The 11,823-nt window shown below is 45.4% G+C and overlaps 1 pseudogene; it reads right to left on the bottom strand.

The window, feature by feature from the left end:
• Nucleotides 1-8,884: 8,884 nt before the first annotated feature.
• On the bottom strand, nucleotides 8,885-9,837 carry LOC147726506 (uncharacterized; annotated as a pseudogene).
• Between the last annotated feature and the right edge of the window lie 1,986 nt (nucleotides 9,838-11,823).

The raw sequence follows: 11,823 nt of genomic DNA on the forward strand, positions 1-11,823 counted from the left end.
AAAATGCCCCCCAACCACATGGCCTGTCCATCCACAACAGCCCCAAAAAACGAAAATCACAGAAAAATCAGCACAATCCCATGCCATGATCCAGCCCCTCCATGATGTTTAAATTCAAGACAACCCACAGAAAGACTAGGCACATGCACCACTCACTACCCCTGGGCCCTGGGCATAATGGATGAAAGCTAGGCAAAATGGGTGCAGGCCTGAGAACACTGCCTGCATTCAAAATGGCCCCCTCCGTCACAGCACATGGCCAGGGCCTGTAGCAGCACTCAAAATACCCCACAACCACATGGCCTGTCCATCCACAACAGGCCCAAAAAACGAAAATCACAGAAAAATCAGCACAATCCCATGCCATGATCCAGCCCCTCCATGATGTTTAAATTCAAGACAACCCACAGAAAGACTAGGCACATGCACCACCAACTACCCCTGGGCCCTGGGCATAATGGATGAAAGCTAGGCAAAATGGATGCAGGCCTGAGAACACTGCCTGCATTCAAAATGGCCCCCTCCATCACAGCACATGGCCAGGGCCTGTAGCAGCACTCAAAATGGCCCCCAACCACATGGCCTGTCCATCCACAACAGGCCCAAAAAACGAAAATCACAGAAAAATCAGCACAATCCCATGCCATGATCCAGCCCCTCCATGATGTTTAAATTCAAGACAACCCACAGAAAGACTAGTCACATGCACCACTCACTACCCCTGGGCCCTGGGCATAATGGATGAAAGCTAGGCAAAAAAGGGTGCAGGCCTGAGAACACTGCCTGCATTCAAAATGGCCCCCTCCATCACAGCACATGGCCAGGGCCTGTAGCAGCACTCAAAATGGCCCCCAACCACATGGCCTGTCCATCAACAACAGGCCCAAAAAACGAAAATCACAGAAAAATCAGCACAATCCCATGCCATCCAGCCCCTCCATGATGTTTAAATTGAAGACAACCCACAGAAAGACTAGGCCCATGCACCACTTACTACCCAGGGTGAAAAGGCCACAACAGGCCAAAAAAACGAAAATCACAGAAAAATCAGCACAATCCCATGCCATCCAGCCCCTCCATGATGTTTAAATTCAAGACAACCCACAGAAAGACTAGGCACATGCACCACTCACTACCCCTGGGCCCTGGGCATAATGGATGAAAGCTAGGCAAAATGGGTGCAGGCCTGAGAACACTGCCTGCATTCAAAATGGCCCCTCCATCACAGCACATGGCCAGGGCCTGTAGCAGCACTCAAAATGGCCCCCAACCACATGGCCTGTCCATCCACAACAGGCCCAAAAAACGAAAATCACAGAAAAATCAGCACAATCCCATGCCATCCAGCCCCTCCATGATGTTTAAATTCAAGACAACCCACAGAAAGACTAGGCCCATGCACCACTCACTACCCCTGGGCATAATGGATGAAAGCTAGGCAAAATGGGTGCAGGCCTGAGAACACTGCCTGCATTCAAAATGGCCCCTTCCATCACAGCACATGGCCAGGGCCTGTAGCAGCACTCAAAATGGCCCCCAACCACATGGCCTGTCCACAACAGGCCAAAAAAACGAAAATCACAGAAAAATCAGCACAATCCCATGCCATCCAGCCCCTCCATGATGTTTAAATTCAAGACAACCCACAGAAAGACTAGGCACATGCACCACTCACTACCCTTGGGCCCTGGGCATAATGGATGAAAGCTAGGCAAAATGGGTGCAGGCCTGAGAACACTGCCTGCATTCAAAATGGCCCCCTCCATCACAGCACATGGCCAGGGCCTGTAGCAGCACTCAAAATGGCCCCCAACCACATGGCCTGTCCATCCACAACAGGCCCAAAAAACGAAAATCACAGAAAAATCAGCACAATCCCATGCCATCCAGCCCCTCCATGATGTTTAAATTCAAGACAACCCACAGAAAGACTAGGCCCATGCACCACTCACTACCCCTGGGCATAATGGATGAAAGCTAGGCAAAATGGGTGCAGGCCTGAGAACACTGCCTGCATTCAAAATGGCCCCCTCCATCACAGCACATGGCCAGGGCCTGTAGCAGCACTCAAAATGGCCCCCAACCACATGGCCTGTCCACAACAGGCCAAAAAAACGAAAATCACAGAAAAATCAGCACAATCCCATGCCATCCAGCCCCTCCATGATGTTTAAATTCAAGACAACCCACAGAAAGACTAGGCCCATGCATCACTCACTACCCAGGGTGAAAAGGCCACAACAGGCCAAAAAAACGAAAATCACAGAAAAATCAGCACAATCCCATGCCATCCAGCCCCTCCATGATGTTTAAATTCAAGACAACCCACAGAAAGACTAGGCCCATGCACCACTCACTACCCAGGGTGAAAAGGCCACAACAGGCCAAAAAAACGAAAATCACAGAAAAATCAGCACAATCCCAAGCCATCCAGCCCCTTGATGATGTTTAAATTCAAAACACCCCACAGAAAGACTCAGTGCACCCACCACTGAGTACCCCTGGGCAAAAGGCCCCAAAACAGCCCAAAAATCGAAAATTCCAAAATTGTAGTTGCAGCAACTGTAATGCCCCAAACAAACTTACTTGTGAAATTTCTAATCCAAAAGTGATCCAAAGAAAGTCAAAAAGGCCTCAAATCCAAATATCCAGCAGCATCCACAAAAAGTAATCCTTCCAGCTCCAGATCCAAATGAAAAGTGACCAGGAGATGGACAAAGCACTGGGAGGAGCCTGCTGGACAGGAACAGGAAGTTGAAGACTGTGGGGCACTTCCTTCCTCCCACCCCCCCCCCTCCCCAAAATGGACTCCTCGCAAAAAAAGTGCAGGCAAATGTCAACCTGAGGAGTTATTCAGATAAAAATCATCATTTCCAGAAGGTTTATGCTGCTTGCTGCTGGATTTCTTGTGCAGAATTGCAAATTTTATATTTTCGCGAGTGCGAGATTGTTGCTGCTCGCCGCATCTCCAAGCTCGCAATTGCGAAGTCCCGCGATACGTGATCACGGCGTACTCGCGTTGACAAACTCTCGCTGTGCAAGTTGGCAAGCCGCGATTACGTAATCGCGCTCGCCAAATTCTCGCGGGATCCCGCAGCAAGATCCAAAATGGCGCAGCACTCGCAAAATATCAAGAAAAACAACTCGGCAAACGCTGAATGACGGTAAGTAAACGCCGCAAAATTGTATCACCAAGAAAAAAAAAATCTGCTGCGTGCGAATTTGCGGATTTTGCGGGAAATTCGCAAATCTCGTGGATTGCGAATTTACCGAGAATCCGCAAAATCCGCGAGCGGAACGGATTTTCCGCCCATGCTTAAATTTTAACCCATACACCCTCCAACACTTTCCCTGCTGTTGCACCCTCTGGAGTTTGAATAGTAATTTTAACCCCTACGCTACCCAACACTTTCCTTACTGTTGCACCCTCCGGAGTTGGAATAGTAATTTTAAATCCTACGCTATCCAACACTTTCTCTACTGTTGCACCCTCTGGAGTTGGAATAGTAATTTTAACCCCTACACTACCCAAAACTTTCCCTACTGTTGCACTCTCTGGAGTTGGAATAGTAATTTTAACCCCTATGCTATCCAACACTTTTCCTATTGTTGCACCCTCTGGAGTTGGAATAGTAATTTTAACCCTTACGCTATCTAATACTTTCTCTACTGTTGCACCCTCTGGAGTTGGAATACTAATTTTGCCCCTACGCTATCCAACACTTTCTCTACTGTTGCACCCTCTGGAGTTGGAATAGTAATTTTGCGCCTATGCTATCCAACACTTTCCCTACTGTTGCACCCTCTGGAGTTGGAATAGTAATTTTAAACCCTACGCTATCCAACACTTTCACTACTGTTGCACCCTCGGGAGTTGGAGTAGTAATTTTAACCCCTACGCTTTACAAAATTTATTGTTTTAGTTAATGTACTGTCTAATTTATTTTAAAATATTTTTTTACACTTTGTTATATATAGTTTTGATATTTTTATTTATATTATTGTATGTGCATGTATGTATTAATAAGTTATTAGAGTAATGAATTGTAAATATTATTAAGTATATATATTATTTTTTATATATATATATGTTTCTTTATTTTTTATATTATATGTATTACTTATAATTTTAAATATATTTTTAGCTATGTTTATTCAATTATATGTATTATTTGTTTAATTTTATATTATTGTTAAACATAAAAAAGCGAAATTTTTTACAATGATATTCTTTTACAACTATTTTTTTCTCGATATTTTTGCACTTACCTTAATGTAGATAGGACTTCGATATTTTTGACGTCGATATTCTGTCAGTGATTCCAGTGAATTGCTCATTTCACACATATAACTATGTTAGTGATCATTTGTCCACTGTCTTTGGTCCTCTGCTTTCAGGTCACACATCTGATTCTCTTTTTGTAAACCACAAGGTGTTAGACCTAGCTAGGGTGAGAGTCACTTTACCCGCTGTTATATGTCAACCATGGACAGTTTTGGTGGGATTGTCCATGATGTCATGTACATTGTATATTGTCCAAATGTTTCATATTTGTACAATGTCTAACACAATTTGAAGACCAATTACTGTATCATTACAGTGCTTCATGTGGTACACAATGGCACAGGCCAGTCTGGGGGAAACATCTGTATGTACCACTAGTACAGAACCTCAACAGCACCTGATTTCATTCACCGCTGTGTCCCAATCCTATCCAGACTACTTCAGTCCACTTCTTAATGTACCAAGTCTGCATGTCCCTTATGAGGGACACACAATTTGCACACTTTGACAAATGGACATTGCTCTTGTTCACCATCAGGGTTTGTGAACTCACAAATGAAATTGGGTGCACAGTTGCCATCTATCATCATGAAAGTAATGCAGCATGCACATAGATGACCAAACCACAAGTAGGGGGTCAAGAGATTGTACACACATGTAAACCGTTGCGTTTGCAAAACATTAACAATACATTTGAAGTGCAGCCTTGTTTCCAACAATGATCACCCGTGTCTGTCAAAGATTGCCACGTGTAGTATCTGTGACAGAGTGTGACACATGAAATTTTACATTTTGAAGTGGAAAAAGGTATGACACATACTAACATGTGACAGGCCAGTGTCACAGTTGCCTGGAATTGGCATACCTCCACCTGGCCTATGAGATACATGTAATTACCTGAGCAGTACAGCTGAGACAAAAATTTGTCTCAATGACCAAGATTAACTCTACAAGGCATCCACATTAGTGTAACCTGCAGCCAAGAAGTATAATATTTGCATCACACACGTGTGTGCTCCACTTGCAACATACTGCACATACATATTTGAGGCACTCTGAGTACAGGTCATAGATTGTTCACTATGCTGACACATGTTAGTCAATTGCATCACTCCAGAAGGACATCTGCATGCACATAATGTTGTAGATTGTGCAGATCACATGAGCATGGGACTACAGTCACTAGCCTAGACATAGGTGACACACATGTCACAGACAGAAAGGGGCACAACAGGGAATATACTAGTCATGGTGCATATGCCATATGCATCTCTTGAGACATATCTCTGTGTTTGGATGACTTACGAACTGTTATTGGGGCATCAGGGTGCAAGACAGCAACATGCATGTTGAACATAGGTGTATGACATTGTACATACTCACCCCATCCTTGCTGCTGTCTGACCTTTAACTGCCCATCCATGTCAGGGAAGCCCACTGCCAGAATCTAAAGAATATGGGGAGTCAGAGTCCGGAGTACGTCCCTCTTGCGTGGAGATGACCGGTTCAGTTTAACGCAAACAATCCAGCCCCGGAGGTCCTGCACCTCTTCTAGCAGTGGCGGACGTGTCGGTTGGTGACTCCCACTGAGCGAACTTTACGGGTGATGTTTTGCCACATCTTGGCCCTCTGATGGGATTCGACTTGTGAGGACAACATGGCAACAGTCCCTTGAGTCACATGCCACATGTTTCTGGCACACACAATATAACACATTGTTCAGTATACAGTTGCAAACAATGCCTAAGGGTTGAACAAGTGTCACTACGGGCAGTTGTCCTGTGTGCAATGATCCCATGTAAACAGTGCTGAGAAATCAACACCACCCAGTACACACACTTCCACAACAGTATACTTGCCCAGAATACAATTCTACACACAACATAACTTACAGGAACTCTGTTGCATGCTCCCACTTGTGATTGTCAATGCTAGCAGTGCACATTTTTGCACATGTACAATGAAAAGGCAGTGGAATCACCACTCACCTGCTCCTCTGGTTTACTGTACATCTGGCTGAAAAGTGGAAGGAGCCTGTCCAGCAGGGTCTGGTTTCCTCCTTCTGTGAATGCTGGGGCACTTTCAATGTACGTGCAATGGTAGCACCCAGAGGATGTGGTGACAGCAGCAGAGATATGGGAAGATGCAGGGGATGTGAAGGTAGTGCAGGAAAGTGAGATCTGTAGGGAACGGACAGACTTTTATCTGTTCAGCAGAGGCGGTCTCTTTTCCTTGCGGACAAAGGGATCGGCCCTACTTGTTCTCATTATCCAATTCTGTCCAATCAATAACATTGCTAGCATCCAACATGCCTACCGCGATGTTCAAAATACCCACATCGTGCCACTATTGACAGATATATTGGTGATGTAAGGTTACCAAATTGTTTTGCATGAGAATCGGACACAAAACAAAACGCGTGTCTGTCACCATGACGAATACCAGCCAATGGGTGCAACAGACTCGGTTCAGATGCAGCTTACGCATCCTTTGAATACTCACCCGCGTTGTTCATTATGATGAACAACAGCAAATGCATGCGATAGACTAGGGGGCAGATTTATGTTAACTGGCGCATCCCCAGGGATGCGCCAGTTAACATGCGACACAGTGCGCCACAGCTCCGCCAGCCATGGTGCGCCGCATTTATAATGCGGCGCACCATGGTGCAAAAACGGCACAGATGCGTGACGCATCTGTGCCGGAAATGTGGCGCATTGCTGGAGTTGCGTCGCAAGCGCGACGCAGCTCCAGCAAGGCTTGGGTGTGCCCCATTTTAACAATGCTGCGTCAAGACCTACTCCTGCTTCAAGCAGGCGCAGGCTTTTGACGCAGCATTGGCTTAAAAGTGACTGAGTGAAATCTCATAGATTTCACTCAGCCACTTTTGCGAGGCGCACCTGCCCCGGAACGCCCACCCTGCGCCGGAACGCCCACAAGCGGCGCAGGGCTTTACAACGTGACGCATCTGCCTAGATGCGTCACGTTGTAAATTGTTCGTAGGGATGCGCCACGTTTACGCCGCCTTGCGTGACGCAACAGCGGCGTAAACGTGGCACAAGGGCCTCATAAATCTGCCCCTAGGTTCGGATGCGGCTACTGCGTCATTCCACTAATCGGTCGGCAAGGCACACACAAGTACAAATAATGATGTTCAGGTGCTTTACACATGTGGGGGCAGTGTTTTCATGATATATAATGCATTTTAACTGATATCTCACACTTCAATGATGAGCTGACCTTGAGGGGCACACAACACACAGTTGGTGAGTCCCATTACAACATTGAGAGTACACTTGTCAGATTACCTTATCTGCGAAAACCAAACTTTACCACTGTCTAAGGGAGTAAAATAGCACTGCTGTAGCTCTTGAATTACTTAAGACATCAGTCATCCCAAACTTGAAACAGAGGTGGTGTTTCAACTTAGTGCTCCTTTTGCTCACATTAGCTATTCGACCCACACACACAAGTAACTTTGCAGAACTCTGAAAAATACATAAAGCGTGACAAAAATCCAAAACATAAAAACATTGGGTGTTGTGATTGGTGCTGTACTTCTTGAGCTTACCTGCCTCAAAGGTTTCAGCTCTCTCTTTATAATAGTAGTATATATATATATGTATGTATATGTATGTGTGTGTGTGCACGCATGCGCGTGTGTGTGGGGGTGTTTGTGGGTGTGTGTGTGTTTGTATATATATATATATATATATATATATATGCGTCTTTATATTATAAGGAATACGTTTTTCTGTAAGGCTCATAAGGATGGTCTGTTCTCTTGATAAGAATGCATTACAGGTTGCTTTGTTCTCTATAAAATGGAGCTGTGGGAAAAGGAATGTCAGCTACGTGGTAAATGAATATGTACACCTCCCACTGCATGTGAAACTGGTATCCTGATTTTCGTTCGGCCAGTTAATATGCAAATCGTGTGTGTGCGCTGAGGCGTAGACTTTTGTCTGATGATTCAGAGGTCACAATGTGTTCTGCGACATTGGATGGCACATCATGAAATGCTATCTGTCTTGACTTGGTACTATTGCCCATGTTCTCGGTTTGGACATAAAGCAGCAGAGGAAACATACTGTTTTTTGTAGATTATATCACTGAACAGATCTTTTCCTGGTTCAAATGGAGTGAAGTGCATACAAGCCCAAAATGCGTGACGTTCTGCTTACATTTTTGACTTCCAGACCCTTGCGCTGACAAAATAAGTGTGTGTCGAATGTGTATTTTGCAAGGCATAGATGGTAACGGTAAGACTGTGTTCTGGTGAGAGTATGGTTGCCGCTATCAACAGGATCAATTTTTAGCTTGACCTTGGTTTGGATTGTCATTTGATGGAGTATGAAGACTGCACAAGATACTGGAAAGCTGTTGGTCTGCCTAGTGCCTAGAGGCCTGTCTTCCTGCACACACTGGTAGCGTGGTTGGCCCTGAGGCAGGAAAGACTATCCAGGAGGGGAGTCCCAGCTGTGTTACTGGAGTGTGGAGCTCTGAGAAGAGGGCACTTGTTTTTAAGAGTAAACTTAAAACTTAAAGACTAATTATCAAGCCAAAGCAATTGGTTACAAATACAGTTGGCAAGGCTACTTACAGGGCTGGTTCAGCCTCCTGGTGGCTCCGGTGCTGGACCTTCCTGCTCGGCAGCTGTTGCTTGCTGTTTTTCGATGGCTGCTCCCTGATCTTGGCTGGGCTTGGGGTCCACCTCCTCCAGGGTGACGGGCAGGTCTTGTTTGCATCCTCACTGGGGGACTCCATCTCTTCTCCTTTCGCTGGCGATGGGGGTGGGGATGCTTCCATGGAGTTTGCCATCTCCCTCATCACCTTCAACACTTTCTTCACTTGCTTGAGTTGCTCATCTGGGGTGTCTTTTTCCAACTGCTCTTCATCTTCTGAATCCTTGAGCCCGGAGTAGGCGTATTGGGTGCTCACGGGTCTCTTGCTTGTTTCTTTGGAGTCCGTTGAGTGCCTCCTTTTTCTGCACTCCTGTATTGTCCAGGGGCCTTCCTCCTGGTCCTGGGTTAAAGCTTTGGGGGGAGTCTTCATTGGCTCACTGTGCTCAGAGATGACAGGTGTGGTATCCTTCGGTGTCTGTAGTTCTGGGTCCTTGGTGGAGTCATGGTTGGGTTTGGGTATGCCCTGTTTGGAGCCCTTCCCTCTCCCAGTCCCCCTCACCCACCGCGGGGCTGGGACTGGGGGCCCGGTGTCTTCCGCCTCCTCCGGTTGGTCTCTCCACAGAGCTTTGGCAGTTTTGGCCCAGGATTTGGCTCTTTTTGAGCAGTCCTTAAAAAGGTGGCCTACACTCCCATAGAGGTTGCAAGGGGTTTTCTCTTTGCAGGTCTTCGCCGTGTGGCCTTCTTGTTTGCAGTTCCTGCATACTTGCGCCGTGCAGTCCTTGCCGGTGTGGCCTGGTTTGCTGCACCAGTTGCATAGTTTGGACTGCCCGGGGTAGTACAGGTATCCAGAGTCTCGCCCTAGGGAGAAGCTGGAAGGGGGTGGTGGATTCCATCTGGGGCTGACAGGTCCTCCTTCAGCTTCACCATCACACACAGTCTCCCTGCAAGATTCATGTGGCAAATTGTGTGAAGTGTCAACAACCCTCAAAGCAACAGTTTGCTATCAGGTTTCACCACAATGTGATGGCCTTTTCTACTCCTGCCCCCAATGTGTTGCTAGTTTGGAAAGGTATAAAAACAGAGAGGACCCTAATTCCAGGCTAGAGGCCACATCTGCCAAAGAAGAGTGACCACTGCCCTGTCCCTAACTGCGAAATGTAAAAGGTGCACCACGGCCAGCAAGTGCTGTCTCTATAGTTTGTAGTTGAAGGGTGCACCACCAACCCAGTGAACAAATATCATGTATCCTAAGATAAGACTGAGAGGCTATGAATTGAACACAGAAACAAAAATCTGCAGGTTGGATGGATTAATGATTGCCAGGGTGACCTCTTCTATTAAAGATACAAAACAAGTGCTGACACACAGAATAATTAACATAGTAGTGTGAAAGTGGAAAAATTTATATCGGAATAACCACATTAAAACTGACATCTACCTAGACATTAACATGGAAAATGCATGCTGAATAGAGTTGGAGAATAACGGCCAGATTCATGAAAGACCCGTTTTGCGAGTCTAAAATAGCGATTCATAAGGAATCGCTATTACAGACTCGCAAAACGGGATTCATGTAGGAATCGCAAAATTAAATGCGATTCCTACAGATTCCCTATTTGTGATTAGCAAATTGCTAATCGCAAATAAGGATTAACTCCCCATTCATTCCTATGGGCCACAAGGCCCATGGGAATGAATGGGGAGTATTCCTTATTTGCGATTAGAAATTTGCTAATCGCAAATAAGATAGCGATTTGAAGGGTGCCAGGGGTGTCCAAAGGACACCCTGTAGCACCCCTTAAATGCACATTTCAACAGGTGTTGCGCACACACATGTCCTAAGGACATGTGTGTGTGTAACACGCAACTTAGAAAAATGCTTTTAAAAGCATTTTTCTAAGTTTTCGCTATTTACCACGAGGTTTGACCTCGCTGTAAATAGCGGCCGAAATTTGCGTTTTCGCAATTGTAAAATGTTTCAAGTATAGCATTTAAGGAATCTCTAATAGAGATTCCTTAAATGCTATTCCTCGCAAATTTGCGAGTTTCTAAATAGCGATTTTTGCATTTGCGATGATGAATCCCAAATGCAAAAATAGAGCTCGCAAAGGGCATACAGCCTGATTCATCAAGCTGAATAGCGCTCGCAAAGGGCCAGATTCTGAGAATCTGGCCCTTTGCGAGTGCGATATTTGCATTTGGGATTCATCATCTCAAATGCAAAAATCGGTAAAAGCGATATCGCAAATTTGCGATGAATTACATTTAAGGAATCTCTATTTGAGATTCCTTAAATGCAATTCATCATCCATTTTCAAATTGCGAAATCGCAATTTCGGGCACTATTTACCGCGCGGTCAAACCTCGTGGTAAATAGCGAAAACTCAGAAAAATGCTTTTAAAAGCATTTTTCTGAGTTGCATGTTGCACACACACATGTCCTTTGGGCATGTGTGTGCGCAACCCCTGTTTATATTAGCATTTAAGGATTGCTACAGGGTGTCCTCTGGACACCCCGGGCACCCTTTAAATCGCTATCTTATTTGCGATTAGCTAATTGCTAATTGCAAATAAGGAATACTCCCCATTCATTCCTATGGGCCTTTTGGCCCATAGGAATGAATGGGGAGTTATTCCTTATTTGCGAATAGCAATTTGCTAATCGCAAATAAGGAATAAGTAGGAATCACATTTTTTTTGGCTATTCCTACATGAATCCCGTTTTGCGAGCCTGTAATAACGATTCCTTATGAATCGCTATTAGAGACTCGCAAAACGGGTCTTTCATGAATCAGGCTGCAGATTCTCAGAATCTGGCCCTTTGCGAGCCGATTTCGGCTTGATGAATCAGGCTGTAAGTGACTTTCTTTAACATGCAAAATGTTAACATGCAGCTTTATTTTTGCAGAACAC

This window comes from Lissotriton vulgaris, chromosome 3_1 (assembly GCF_964263255.1).
Source record: "Lissotriton vulgaris chromosome 3_1, aLisVul1.2, whole genome shotgun sequence".
Classification (NCBI taxonomy): domain Eukaryota; kingdom Metazoa; phylum Chordata; class Amphibia; order Caudata; family Salamandridae; genus Lissotriton; species Lissotriton vulgaris.